Genomic DNA, 15,437 nt, shown 5'->3' on the forward strand with positions numbered 1-15,437 from the left:
CAAGCACAGAAGTGCTAACATGTATAGGGCCCCGCCTATGCCAACACTGTCTCGACTGTGTCTTGCAGTCTTCACAAAAATTCAGTGAATGGAAACTGTTGAGTTGGCTTTGCAGAGGAGAGACTCAGTATAGACAGGTTAAGTATCTTTCCCAAGACATTATAGATATAATGTAGCAGAATCTGGGTTCAAACTTTGGGCCATTGGGTTCAGGACTACTATAACAGAAATCTGAAAGCTCAATGGAGTGGTATTTAAGTCAAGCTGGAGTCAACGAAGTCTTCCTTAGGGAGTTGATGCATACAGTGTTGTAAAATTGAGACATACACGAGGCAATGAAAGTTGGCAGAAAGAGCAGTTTGAATGGGGTGTGGAGGTGGGGAGCTAGTTGCCTGATGGCAGCACTGGGTATTGGTTTTGCCACTGTTATAAGGCAAGAAAAAGTGGAAATGATCCTGGAGGAATCAGATCACAGATTGCCTTTGAAGGAATAAGCTGGACACTGTCAGTCCTAGCTTGTTCCATGGATATCATCATAATGTCATTATCGTCACTTCACTATCACCTTGGCTGATGTTAGACACAGTTGTTAATCCAAAAGGAGTTTGGTTTATTACTATGTATTATTATTAAGACATATTTTATTCTGAGCCAACACAATTGAGTACAGCCTAGGAACATGGATCCATGCTGCCCCGCATGAAACGCTCTACTTTGAAATTGGTTGTGTGAATTGCTTATATGGTCACAGAAAAAAATCATAAATCAATACATTCATCAAATCTATTGCTGGGAACATTAGGGAGACAGGTTACAGCAAAATATGAGTGAGATAGATGCTATCAGAGGTTTCAAATATTACTTAGCTTTAGGGTTGATGGAGGTGAATGATCCGCTAATTTCATATATTGCAAATATTTTTACTTGATAGTTAAAACAATGTTAGGTCAGATACAAGATGGATAATAAATGGCTAACAAAGCTATCAAAGACAGCCCATATATGATGTAACTTTCTGTCTGGAATATAATCAGCAAATCCTGATAGGTCAATCCACAGTGTACTTGTGGCCTTTTCAGGAAACTTCAGTTCATTGTCACTGTCCACACAGTAGCTATATGAGACGTTGAGATCACCACCCATCCTGAGGGCCATCCAACACTTGTTCAGTGAATCAGCACTCAGGGATGTTCTCTTTGGGATGCATAGCTAATCTGGTTCCTTCTCCATCTTCACTGTGGCCCTTCTCCCCATAAGACTGGCACAGGCATCCTGTACCTGGAATACAATAAGGGTCCACTTTGGAAGGTCTTGTCCTCCACCCAGAAGCTGAGGAAATCTCTTAAGAAGAAATCAGACTTTCCTCTTTGTTTTGTATTCTCCTATGGCTTCTCTTCCACATCAGAAATAATCCAAGCAGCTTATCATGGCTGGCTAGTATCTCTCCAAGCTCACCTCACCCTCTTATTCCCAGTCAACTTGAATCAACTTTCTTCCCCTGGATGGGTTTCAATTTTTCACTTCCCTCCTGCCTAGAGGCCATAGTTCATGCAGCAGTCCATACTAAACATGATATGGTCTAGATCTTAACAAGACTTCTTCAGATTTCAGCTTCAGTGCTGCTTTACTTGGTCCTCCTGTCCCCCATCATCTCTTTTCAATTTGCTCTCTATCTTTAATATCTTTTCTCTTTAGTGTCCTCATGATAGGTCATCTCTATGACTATCTCTTTTCTCACAAGAGGCAGTAAGTACTTTGTTGGTCACATTCCCATTCAGACCTAAGTGTCTATCCCAGAATAACTACTGGCATTAGAAATGTAGTTACCTTCTGTCAGATATCTCAGAACAGTTCCACCTACTAACAACTGAATATCTAAGACAGCTAAGAGACTGAATGTGAAGAGGAAAGCCACACATAGGACATGGGGAAGCAGGCATAATGCATGAGGGCTACTTTGTACAGTGACTGGCAGAGAAAGGGCATCAATAAACATTTGTCTAATAAATTAATATTAGCCAAATGATTTGTGAGGAGTGCAGATAGACACTCCAATACCGACAGATTCCACAGTGTCCAGGAAAAGCAAAGCAACAGCCCAAGTACAGATGGGTCATTCTCCAAAGTATATTCTTCATCTATGAAGGAAAAACTCACTGTGAAGAAGTGTTCCACTTTCCCAGCTGCCTAGTACTTAGTCACTATCCAAACTGAAGCCAGCATCCACTTTGTTATGGAAGATAAACCTTGCCAGCCATGACATTTTGGCAGGCAAGAGACAGAAGTATTTCCCCTTGGTAGAGAAAAGAGGTTGATTAAGTAAAGAGTAATCTAATAACACTGAGTGAAATAAGAATGGAGACCAAAGAGCAGCCAGAAAAGTGTTGGTCCCCATAGGATAATATGGTATTGGTAAGGGTGTGCTCAAATGCATTCGGTTCCAGTAGGAAAGTGGCCAAGGTCATCAGACTCGGTCTTCTGAAGGGAGCGATGGTTCACTCCACTGCCGTGATGGTGTCCTTAGAGAAAGCTTTATAAAATCTCCCTCATGTACAGCGGGAAACAGACTGTGTGCTTGAGCTATGTCGATTAGAAGCCAAGTATAAGGCTTTAGACTCTTGTCTCCTTGCACAGCCGCTCAGAGGGCTTTGGTTTTAAATCTCCAGCTATCAGTCAACAAATATTTATGGAATGCTTTCTATGTGCCAGACAGTGTTAATTAAAGTTTGCTCTCTCTTGTCAAAGCGCTCAGCTTTTGTCTTTGTTTGCCTTATAATTAGGAAGAGACTCTTTTTCTTGGTACTTTATTCTTCGGTTCATCATGACGTTTTTTTGGAGGCAGGGACATCTTAGGGCTAAACTTTTAAGTAAGTCACCTCTGTTCTCCAGCAACTATTGAAAGATCCTACACCAGTGCAGTCTAGGGACTACGGCCTGAACTGTTTAAGCTGTATGCTGGGTGCTTTTGTTAGGAAGAATTCCTTTGAGTGAGGAAAGCTAAATACCATTTGCTTACTGTTTTCCTGATCAACCATACTCTCCCTGAACATATACTCTTCCATTGAGCACTTTAGATAGTAGGTGGGTTATTTTTTACCATACCTAGGACGATATTATTTACTTAATTAGGTCATTATCTTTAAAATCTCTAACCAAAAAGCTTGTATTGGCCACTTGCTGCCTCATACTGAAGATACCCTTACTAGTAGCTTGGAGGACAAGTGGCTCGTCTGCTGAAGAGATGTGTCGGAATGTGTTCAGAATATTCAGGGGCAAAAACAAATCTATTGATGTACTGTGAGATAAGAATAAATATTATATAATAACGATTCTTATATTTTTCTTTTTAAGATGAAATGCATTAAGTTACACTTACATATAATGCAAGCACTCATTTTAAGTGTATCAACTAGATGGATGTTAACAAGCACATATATTGTTTAGTGCCATCTTAATAAATAGAGTCTTGCCATCTCTCAAAGAGTGTCCATGGTTCCCTGTGCAGTCAGTCTCCCTGCCCCTAGCTTTGAACAACTATTGATTAGAACTGTGTTTCTAACATAAAATGCAAATTAATGTTTAGAGTACAGGAAAAGAGACAGCTCCTGCTGTTGGATGACAAAACTTTTCATGGGGAGACACAACACACACATCCCATATTTCATGTTACACCAAAGCACAGATGTCACCAAAGTCCAAGTTGTGAACCAGTGAGTTTTATTGGGATTACTTACAAGAGCAGAAATGTCTCAACTCAAAGACAGCTGTATCATCAAAGCCAAAACCCATGCCAGCATAGGTGACAGCTCATGAGCGGTGGGAACCTGGAGCACAGTGCACATGGCCTGCAGCCAGATCAACAGGTGCAGAGTGTCCTTTCCAAGTGACTCAGTTTGTCTAAATCTCTTCCAGGCTACTCTGGTGGTCTCTGCTTCTTCCAGGCAGCTGGTCTAGTCAAGAGTCTTCTTGGCAGATTGACTCTCTGCAGTCTAAAGGGACTCTGAGTTTTTCCTTTGCTTACTCTGGCAGGGAGGCTTGTGGTGCACCTGGGCAGTATCAGGTACTTCCTGACATGATTTTGAGTTGTTTGTCTTCCTGCAAGAAGAAAAGTTTCAGTTTTGAAGGAAGCTGTTTCACAACATTTGCCTTCACAGTGTTTAAGTTATAGCAAGCAACTTTTAAAAAGCACAGAAGAAATTGGCTAACAAGGAGCTGTCGGATGAATGGAGTGTCCAGAGGCTTGGCAGTGGTGGGTGGAAGGAGGACTGGACTAAGCAACCTGAGCTCTGGTTCGTGTTCATACATTATTTCTAATTATGTTTCTTGTTTTTTGACTTATACAATAATGTGTGTCACCATCCTGCATCCAAAAGCCCTTCTGACATCATAGTCTTTGTTTTGCATCTGAGGGTGGCTTCTCTTTTGTTAGGGTTCAATTTGTATGGAATCCTGTACTCTAATATCTGTCTTCCCTAAAATACATTTAAGTAAAAATTCTAATTTGAAGCACTCCAAAGTCTTCTCATCAGAAGCAGTCATTAGAGTGTCATTTCAGTCTATTTACATAGTTTGAAATAATTTGAAGGAACTACCTTGGGTTCCGTTTTGAGAAATATGTTAACTGATATTTTTCCAGCCAGGAAATAGTTCCAGGATGCTCTTTTCAGTGGTCATCATCCTCCCTGCTGGCAGGTACACTTACCAATGCAGTTAGGTGTCCAGAAAGCTATAATTTCCACAGAAAATGAGATAAGTGAAAACACGGGAGAAGAGGCCTTCACAACGGCTTTAATTCCAAGAAGATCAAACTGCCACCTCTTGATACAGACAAAGAATTGGGTCTTTTTCTACATATCCTGCACCTCTGGTCTTCAGATCTGTTTATTTCCCTCCAATAGGCAGTACTTCTCGCTCTTTAACAAATTAAACCTTTGCAATGGGCCTCATGCTAGAATGTCTATCTCAGTCTGAGTTGGAGCTAGGGATTTTACCTTCATTGCATGCCCCCAGGTGGATGAGATGGACCAGAGAACACACCTGCAAGGTCCACTCCAAGGAGGAGTTGGAACCAGGACAACGGAACCACCGAGTACTCTTTGAAGTTCCTTATGTGTCCAAGGCGAAAAGATTAGAAAGCTTAGTATGCTTAGGGAACAGGCTGCCTATGACTTAAGCCCTGTGTAAATCAGTGCTCTGACAGTACTGCAAATACTATTGAAAAATACACATGTTCAACAGGGCAAGCAACCCAGCCATGAAGCCTTCTTGCTGGAAAATCTGTTGTCCTTTAAATTAACATGAAAAATGTGAAAATCACCCCCTGCCCCAAGTCCTCAGGGACCTGTATGCTAGCTGTCAATGTTCCATCCATCAGCCTCTGAAAGGACTCAGAGCTGAGACAGTGTAGTTTGGTTCCATCTACATGGACATCCGACTTTCAGGTCAGCATCCAACTCTGTGCATACCAGGGTCAGAACAAAGTTTGGTCCTGAACTTGTTTTTCAACAACAGTTATTTTTTCAGCTCCCCTCCACCCCTGTTTATTGGTTTGTTGATTTCTAAAAGCAATCTTTGTTCCATCAATCTCATACCCGGGGAGACATATTATTTTTATCACCTAAGGAAGGCAGATGCTGAAACTCAGAGCAGATTTATGTGCTGTTGGGTTTATTTATCTGTGGGGTATCTGAACTAAATCAGCCTGTTGGGTTGACTAGACAGGAGGGATGTGGAGAGTCGACATCACACTATAGTCAGAAGGTTGTGGGGAGGAATTACAACATCCAAGTTATGTGGAAAGGAAAGGCTAAATGACATTAGCAATGGCTGGAATTGGTGATGTGGGATGCAGATTAGATGGAAACTCGTTTTAAATGAAATGGAGAGTTCAGAGACAGCCAAATTATGGGTGTCCTGAGCCCTATGCACTCTTGGCGAATATTAAAGTTGCAATTATCTGAAATAATTGAGCCTTAGGAAGAGAGAATGTGTAAATAGATAGAACTTGCTCTTAGAAAAAGTCATAGTGAGACCAATTAGTAGCCACTAAGGAAAAAAATTTGCTAAAAATAAGAAGTTTGGGAGTGAGAAGAAAAATGTCACCAGGCACAGGAATGAAATACAGCAGAAAAAATAACCCTCCCAGCTCTGAAGGCCATGGACTTTTAGACTAGGTAGCTAGAAAGAAAATCTGAATTCTGCAGATTTTGTGAGACTGTGGTACCCACCCCCCCCCACTCTCCACCTTGGATACAGTGGCTTATTCCTAGGGGCCCTATTCATTTTTATTGATGAAAGTGACTTAGTTTAATCTGACAAAATAACCTCTGGATTAAGGCACATTTGGAACTTAATGCCACCTCCTCTATGTTCCTCAAATTTTTAAATACTTGACATGATAGAGCCACCTGCTACTACTTTCAGAGATCTTGAACCCAGAACCACCCAAATTCTAAGCAAGTACTTTACCATTAAGTAACACCCCAGTCCCTGTTTCTTTGTAAAGATTTATTTTATTTTTATTTACGTGTATATATGTCTGTCTCAGAACGACAAGTTATTTGAGCTGTCCAACACTGGTGCTATGAACTGAACTCTGCTTCTCCAAATGAACTGCAGGTTCTCCGAACCACTGAGCCTTCTTGCAGCTCCAGCCCTTGAATTTTAAAGACAAAAGCCTCCCTATGTTGCCCAGGCTGACCTCAAACTCAAGATCTGCCCCTACCTTCTAAGTGTTAGAGTCTTCAACCTGTGGTCCCCCCTCCCCCCCTCCTCTGTCACTTTTGTTCACTTAAAACCACTTTATTTTAAAAGAGTTTCTTGAAGTCCACCTTAAACTAGTGCTTTTTATTTTATCGACTGGCTTGTCAGTCATATTGCTGAAATGCAAAAGCACACCATAATTTAAAAAAAATACCATTGAGTTGAGAGTTCAGAGAGTCTACCTGGTACTTGCATGGCCTGTGTGAAGTCCCTGGGCTGGGTCCCTCTCACCATAAGCAGAGCAAAATTGACTGAATAGTTAGTCCCTGAGACTTGATGCTCATCTCCAGAGGGACCTCCTGGTTTCTTGCCTTCAGCTCCTATTACTCAGCTCTTCCTCTCCCTCTTTTCCTTGTCTACTCTCCACTATGTCTCCACTGTCTCTGGCGCTACCTCACTTATGTCCACAGCTGGAGCGAGGAGTCTAATGCCCTGGTGTCTACAGGAGGGAAGCTCTGGAGGGATGCTCCTCACCTCCATGGCCCCTGCAAAATGCCTCTTCTTTCCCTGAGCAAGGGGTACATCACAGGGCTCACCTCCAGAGCCTGCTTTCTACTGTGTTTGTCTCATCAACTCCTCTAGAGCATCCTACCCACACCCGTTCCTGAGTCTACATCACATTCTCCGTGTAAACATCTGGACCACAACAGAAAACAAAGAGACGGAAAGATGAATGTTCCAATGAGAATCCCCTCTCTGATCACATGAGTGGCTTGGCTTAGCCCTTTTCTATGCATCCCTTGTATATACCGTGAGGAGCAGAAATTGCAAGAGATGTAGTTGAGGGCCTGCACACAGTCTGGACTTCATTAAGTAAGAGAAGACATAAGGGAAATACTTAATGCTGTAGATAAAGCATCTACAATTAGTTCTTGAATCTGGGAAGCCAGATTTCACCTACCATCTCTTTGTCTTCCGAGAATGGGCCAAGAAAGTAGACCTGGGTGTGAAAGGCCCTTTCAGTGCTCTGCCGATTCTTTGACAAAGGGCAGTTGAGTGTGGAGGTGGATTGGGGCTGAGCTGGGGGAGATGAGTGGAAGCAGCAGAAGGTGGTGAGGAGAGGCAGTCTTGGCTCTGTGTGGTTTCCCAAGGAGTGTGGGGTTCCAGGAGGCCTAGAGAAAGTGGAAGGTGTTTCATATGGGCAGGAGAACCTTGTTTCCTGACACCTCTATATGTCTGGGTTGAATTGTCAGAATAAAACTGTACACCTGCTCATTTGTTCTTTTCTCTGCAAGCAAGGCCAAAGGCATTGACTGCCAACTACATCCTCCTCAGGTGGCCCCAGCCTCACAGTGCCGGTCCTGACTTTGAGTGCTAGGAAAAGAAGTGAAGAGACAATCCCTGGGTCTACACAAAAGCTGTGGACTTTTCAAATTGCCACATCTGTAGCCATAGGCACCTTTTTAAATGCTTGCATCATGATTCAGGAAATAGGCTGTGTGGCTATCTGTCTGTCTGCCTGTCTTCCTGTATTATCTATTTGTCATCTATGTACACATATATACACATTCATATGTCATATGATTTAATCTACAAATATCATGTAGTATCTTATATGATATCTTACATACACTACAATATCTCTATTTTGTTCTATGTATGTATAGTTACATATATTTATTTGTTGGTTTTTCTTAGTTTTATATACAAAATAGTGTGTGTGTGTGTGTGTGCGCGCACATGTGTGAGTGTGTGAGACAGGGTTTCACTATTTAGCCCAGAATGGACTCAAGCTCTTGATCCTTCTGCCAACCCTCCCAAATGCTGAGGTTATAAACATGAGCCATCAGACACTACTCACACATATATATGTGTATGTATATAAATATGTCATCAGAATCTTTACAAATATAACTTAGACTTAGCATAGTATACTCATTTGTAAGCTTTAAAAAATTCTGCTGGATACTATAGTTAGGAATTATAACCAAGTGAGAGACAAGCAGCAGACTCATTTTTGGACAGAATGATTATTGAGTGTGGATTCTGTAGAAGCTGTTCCCAGTGCAAAGCTCAGGGACTGAGCCCCATGGGAAGGAGTTCTGGAAAACTGACATCTATACAGACAGGCAGTGACAAGTGTCCCCACAGCCAATCTGTTATGCAGATTGATGAATGAAGGTTAAAAGCTGGTGATGCAGTCTTTTCAGGGGTCCCTAGATGGGACAACTTGGTAAAGACTGGGTTGCCAAGCTAGCTTTAAAGGAAGTAGGTTCCAGTGGGAACTTGTTGGGTTATTGGAGTCGTGCACTTGAAGGGGTCTGTGGGACTGTGGTTCAATTTTCACTCCCTTTGCCCTCTGAAGGAAAGGTGTTTACCAGTGTTTCTCTGGCATATATCCCATCTGTGATGTACTGTTTAGCCACAGTCCTAAATATAATGGCTCCAATTCACTAGAGAAATCTCTGAGAGTGGTAACCAAAGTAACCTTTTCTCTTTAAAGATTTCTCACCATGGTGTTCGTTACAGTCACATGAAATTGACGAACATAGGCAATTTTCCACATGGAAAGCCAAGAGAGTCCACCCTACACAAAACCAGGCTAGAGATTATCTAGTCTTGCTGTTGTGGGTTGCTTCTTTCCTTGGGAGATTCAGGAAGAAGAGGGTAAGGACTGGCCTTTGAAATGGTATTGGTCTCTGGACTGAGACCTGAATGGTATAGGACTGTTTCAGTTGGGTACAGAACCAAGGTAGAGGCATAAAATATCCCCAAGAGGGAAACAGAGGCACAAAAAAGTAAACTGTGTCCTTCCATTAGCTTTGTGCATTGTTCAACAGAAATACTGTACCCACATCATCAGGTCTTTTGTATCCAAGTAAAATGCAGATGCTATTTTTGTAGCACTACCATCTCTAACACTATTGTTTAGAACCTCACCAGTCAGGAGAAATGAGCAGGCACTCAAAGCACTGACTACTTTTATCAGCATAAAGGGAACTGCTATGTAATGGGTAGTAAATGGACCTTAAAGGTCACAAAAAGCAGAGGTCAGACATTGGCCAATAGAGCATCCTTTCTGAGGCTTAACCTCGATGGAGAAAGTATGCCATTTGGCTGCTCAGACCTGGAAGTGTCCCCTGCCTGTCCTCTTTCCTGGTTACCTGAAGTGTGTAGCTTTCCTTGCCCCACCCTCTGTTATAGTGACCTGCCCCCACAAAACTGGAAATGACAGAGCCAAGTGACCACAGGTAGTCCAGGAGACTCCGAATCAAGATCAGCATCCTTTAAGTTGATTGTTTTCCCTTTGGAATTTTGTCACAGCAACAGAAAACAAACATGCTGTTTAAAAGCTACAGGCCCAAACTCTCCATGTAAACTGAGTCCTTCCATCTGCAAAAGGCCCTAAGTGACAGCTAATAAGGTAAGTACATTGAGAGAGCCTCAAGTCCAACCCCAAAGAGCCAGTAAACTCAAGACACGTCACCCAGCTGGCCCCTTCCCCATGAACACTCTGTACTCTTCATCTGCCATGAGACACCCTCCAGGCAGCCCTCCACTATGTGTTATGTCCCATAGAGATGCAGCCATGTGTTGACAGAACATATTAGGAAATTAATGCTTCATTTGTCTGCTGAAGAAGTAGCATCCATTTATTGAGATGCCTACTGTGTAGCTGCAGAACAGCTCCACAGGCCAGTATTGCTGCAGTGGGCAGAAGAAACTAATGCTCTAAGTGGCTGTGTTGGTCTGGGTTAAATTGCTACTGAATGGCAGTGCTAAGACTTGGACTCAGCATTTCTGAAAGCCTCTTCTCTTTACATTCAGCTGATACCTGGAAAGGAATTGGATTTATAATTTAAAAAATATTATATATACATGTGTGTGTGTGTTGTTGTTGTTGTTGTTGTTATGTTGTGTTGTGTGGTCTTCATGGAGGCCAGAAGGGGGCGTTGGGTTTTCTGAAGTTAGATCACAGTAGGTTGTGAGCTACCTGACCTGAGTGCAGTAAGGATTCAGGCATTATGCTGCCCTACCCCTGTCACCTGGCAGAATGCACTCAGGCAGTACCCTGGTCAGCCTAGGTGCCAAGGAGCCCTTTAAAGAAAGACCCCTGCCCACTTACAATCTCTTTCTGCTCTTCTCTTCCCCACTCTCATTCCCGCTGTTCCCCTGGGGCAGACAGGACTTTTCCTGTCTCCCTCTTCTCTTTTGTCCCCTCTCTGTGTTTGTGCCTCTTTGACTCTTTTCTCTCTCCTTTCTCCTCCCTCCCTTTCTAATAAAATTCCTCACTTCAGCTCTGTCTGCCTTGCATGTTTGTCCCTCTGCCTCGGTCACCCTCACCTGCCATGGAATCCACCAAGGTTCCCCTCGCTATTTATCCTAACAAGTGCTGTGACCCTCACTCTGGTCCTCTATCAGAGTAGCAAGCACCCCTAATTGCCATCTCTCCAGATGCTCGCATTCATCTTTGATAAAGGGAAAAGGGAAGCTTAAACAGAGGTGAGCTGCTGCAGATCTTGGCCTGGGATCCTACAGAGGGCACCATAAAGGGTTCTGGAACCAACAGAGGAGTCAGCCCCTATCTGTCAGGTGGGAGGAGTCTGGAAGGTACTGGAATCTGGGAATTTCATTTCTGAGGCAGACCAGCTGAGAGGCGTTAAGACCCCAGGAACAGAGGCTGATCTACTCTTGCTAGCACGCTACTGCCTGCGCCTTTCATTCAAGTCCTTTGCTAACAAAGGCAGAAATGTTCTTTCTGTGAGGACTCCGTTGGTGTTACAGATACTGTATCAACAAAGGCATGAAAGAATTATGCAAGGAAAACATTTTCCCTCGAGTTCCTTCTCAAAATCTTACGTGCGGGGGAGAAAAAAAATGTACAAAGAATAGAAAGAGAGATGTAAGTAAACAGAAGCCAAGCCAGCAGGCGAGCTTGTGCATCCACGATTGCTAGAGGACACTGGGCTCTTTCAGGGTTCTGAGTGTTGGTTTTTTGGGACCCTTAATGTTTTCAAACCAGAGGATCCAAATGTGCCAGTTCCTGAGATATAGCTACAGTTAAGATGCTCTCCCTCCACCCCAAGTTCAGCCATTTTTCCCCATTGTTTATCTCTCCATGACCCAGTTGATTTTCATCTTTTGTGGCCTGAACCTTTTATCACTGACTGATGCATCCTACCACTGCTCTTGAACACAACCAGCTGCTCAGTTTTTACCACTTGAGAAAATTGTGTTCACATTTGAAGCATAGACCTACTAACCCCGCTGTTTGTAAAACCGTTCATCGTTCCTTCTGCAAATGGGCCAGGCCGCGTCACAGCAGAGAGTGTGTTCTCTGTGGACTTGCTTCCACCCCCTAGTCCCAGTGGTGTCGTGCTCCAAAATGGAGAAGTGAGGTTATTACTAAACACGCTTTACTGGAAGCAAAGACACTGTTCTAATAAACAGATAGTTCAAGTCCATATATCAGAATTTACAGACACAAATGCAAACGGGGCCAAGGCAGTCAAAGCAGTTCAGTAGCAAGTATGGTAAGGGTCCCGGGAAGAGCACACAGACAGCCCCAGTCAGCTCTGATCATTTCCAGGAAGAAACAGCCCAGCGTGGCCTCCATTGTATTTTCCAACAGATGTTCACAGTTTGACTTTTTACATATAACCTTTTTATTGTTAGTCAGTGATTCTAAAAAAAAAATAATTAAAATACTCTCCTGGCACTCAGCTGCCAGTGTGCAGCCTCTAGTAGTAAGGAATAAAGGGAAAAGCTCTACTAAGATAGCCCTATTCATTAGGAAATGGAAAGCGGTGTGTAGTTCAGGCCCTTAATCCTTACAGTGCACTCCAAAGCCCAGCAGACTTGGTGTTGGCTGTGACTGTTAGTCAGAACCTCAGGCCTCGTCCTAGGTTTGTTGACTTATCAAGGTCCCCAAGGGATTGGTCTGCACATTGGGGTTATGATGACAGTGATAACCTACATGAATGCAGGGTGGGGACATGCCTAATGTCCTAGAGAAGCCTCCACCAAGGCAGGACTACCCTGGGGACACCCCAGAGCCTCTAAGGTCTCAAAACTAACTATTGAGCAACATCTGATGGGTTCATCAACTCCTCACTTCGCTGTGGCTCATCTCTCACCTCCATCCTTTCCCCTCTTCCTGCTCTCATTGGTCAGCGAGCATGGATCACATGGAGCGGTACAGCAAACAGCGACAGAGCCACATGAAGGCCAGGGCTCTGGGAATTGCTTGCACTCATGCGACAGTTGCCTCTGGTTTCCTTGGCCTGCACCTCTTGCGTTTTCTTTAGTCATCTTCTTGCTTGTTTGACTTTAGTTGTTGTTAATCGTCTTTTTTTTTTATATTTTTAATTTTAAATAGCTTGTTTTACATGTCAATCCCAGTTCCCTCTCCCTCCCCTCCTCCCGCACTCCCCTTCCACCCTCCCTCCCACCCTATTGCCAAATCCTTCCACATAGGGGATGTCTAGAGTCTATCATTTTACTCTTGGTAGGGTCAAGGCACTCCCCTAAGAGTCCAGGCTGAGAGAGCATCTCTCTTTGTGCTATAGGCACATGAAGACAGATTGTATACCAGGGATAGACACTGATCCACAGCTCAGAGCCCCATAGGTTGTCCAGGCCTTCTCACTGACACTCACATTTGGGGGGGTCCAGATCAGTCCCATTCTGGCCTCCCCACTGTCGGTCTGGGGTCCAAGAGCACTCCCCTGTTCAGATCAGCTGTCTCTGCTGGTTTTGCCAGCCCATTCTTTGCCAATTTGCTCATCATTCCTCTCTCTCTGTCACTGGGTTCCTTGGGTTCAGTTCAGTCCTTAGTTGTGTGTTTGCCTCTGCTTCCATCAGTCCCAGGATGAAGGCTCCCGGATAGTTATAGACATCAAGTTCATTATCAGGAATGGGCATTCGAGGTGGTCCTTCCACTATTGCTTTGTTTTGTTTTGCCTCAGTCCTTTGTCCATCATTATTGGAATCAGAAGTCCCAGTCTAGTCTTTTGAGGAAGCTTCATCTTGTTAGTGCTCACAAACTCCAGTCTTGTCTAATAAATAGTTGCTATAACATTTAAGCAATAATGTTAGGAAGATGGTATGCTCATATTCACCACACATTTTTTCAGATATTTTCCATCCAATATTAGCTGAATATACAGACATAGAAACCAGAGATATGGAGGACCTAGTATGTGTGTGTGTGTGTGTGTGTTTCTTAAATGTATTAACATTTGAATCTGAAAGTAGAAACATAATTTCTTTTTCTTAAGAAGCACAAGGTAACACCTCTGTCAAATCCAGCCTAGTTACTGGACTATGAAAGCTCCAAATTCAGTAAGGTGAAAAACAATCTATTCTTTTGTGTATAAACCTCACATTTGAAAATGTATTTAATTGAAGATAACCTCTTTGAAAATAATATCTCTGGAAAATGTGTCATCTATTTGTGATGTCATTCCTCCCCCAGCTTTACTATGACATTGGGGAATTTTGATGCCTTTGTTTGTTGGCTTAGCAATGTGATATTTCACATGTGTAAGTGATCCTAAGTTTTCCTCAAAATCAGAAAGAGCCCTGCTGTTAAATGTGACAGAAAGATCACTAGACTTTGTGTTCAAGATCATTTGGAAAAGCAAAATGTGTGATTCCCAGTTTTGGAGAGAAATAGTTTGCTTTCTATTGCTGTGATGAACACCATGACTAAAAGCAACTTATGAAGTTGTCTTTCTTTCTTCTTTCTTCCTTCCTTCCTTCCTTTCTTTCTTTCTTTTTTTCTTTCTTTCTTTCTTTCTTTCTGTTTTTGTTTGTTTGTTTTTTAAGACAGGGGTTTTCTTTGTAGCCATGACTATCCTGGAACTCTCTCTGTAGACCAGGCTGGCCTTGAACTCATGAGATCTACTTGTCTCTACCTTCCAAGTGCTGGGATTAAAGGCATGCACCACCACCACTTGGTCTCTTAAAACTTGCAGTCTGTCTCTGAAGGAAACGAAAGCAGGAAACAGTACTCCAAACTGAACTAACTGTCTTGAGTTTTTATTCTGTGACTGACTAAACTAAGCTATTGGTGACTCCCTGACAAGGTTGCCTTTGTTCTTTTGTTGGTGTCCTTGTTCACTTTATTCTGGAAGATTTAAAACTTGAGGTTGTGGTTTTAGGACTAGTGCTCACTTTGATGCATGTTTACCACAAGATTCCTCCCTACTCTCAAAAACCAAATGCAGTGGATTGGGAGAGTCATCTCTTCCCAGGTAAATCTTGGTAAGCTTTGAGAATGAGCGCAGACACAAATATGCGCTTCCATGTAGAAAACACTTACCTAATGACAGTTCCTAGATGCTTCCAAAATAGAGCTCCTTTCGATTGATATTTTCTTAGAGAGAGAGGATGCTAAATAGTCTTGAGTGCTTCCATGAAAAATGATAGCTGGAAAAAAATGGAGCTAAATGCTTGAAACATTCAGCAAGAATTCCTGCCCAAGCACACAAATTATCATATTGCTTGTTTATGACAAGGACATCAAGGGGAAATAGGTAGCTGCCTATGGTCAATGACCAAGGGTTCCTAATTAACAGCCTGTTATTTCTGTGTTATCCAGTAGATTGTCCATTACCTTCTTTTCATTTTGTGTTCTGTCGCTGGCCACATAGTGTTGAACAAATAAATATTGGGCACTGAATTAAAAATATATGTAAACAGTTCTTTATTTTTTCATTAAAACTTGTTTT

The 15,437-nt window shown here is 42.7% G+C and overlaps 1 protein-coding gene across 1 annotated transcript in view; it reads left to right on the top strand.

Moving 5' to 3' along the window:
* The window catches only part of Slc9a9 (solute carrier family 9 member A9), a 534,247-nt gene that overhangs the window by 108,614 nt on the left and 410,196 nt on the right, over positions 1-15,437 (top strand). The gene's annotated exons all lie outside the window — the stretch shown is intronic.

This window comes from Mesocricetus auratus, unplaced genomic scaffold (assembly GCF_017639785.1).
Source record: "Mesocricetus auratus isolate SY011 unplaced genomic scaffold, BCM_Maur_2.0 Super-Scaffold_100691, whole genome shotgun sequence".
Classification (NCBI taxonomy): domain Eukaryota; kingdom Metazoa; phylum Chordata; class Mammalia; order Rodentia; family Cricetidae; genus Mesocricetus; species Mesocricetus auratus.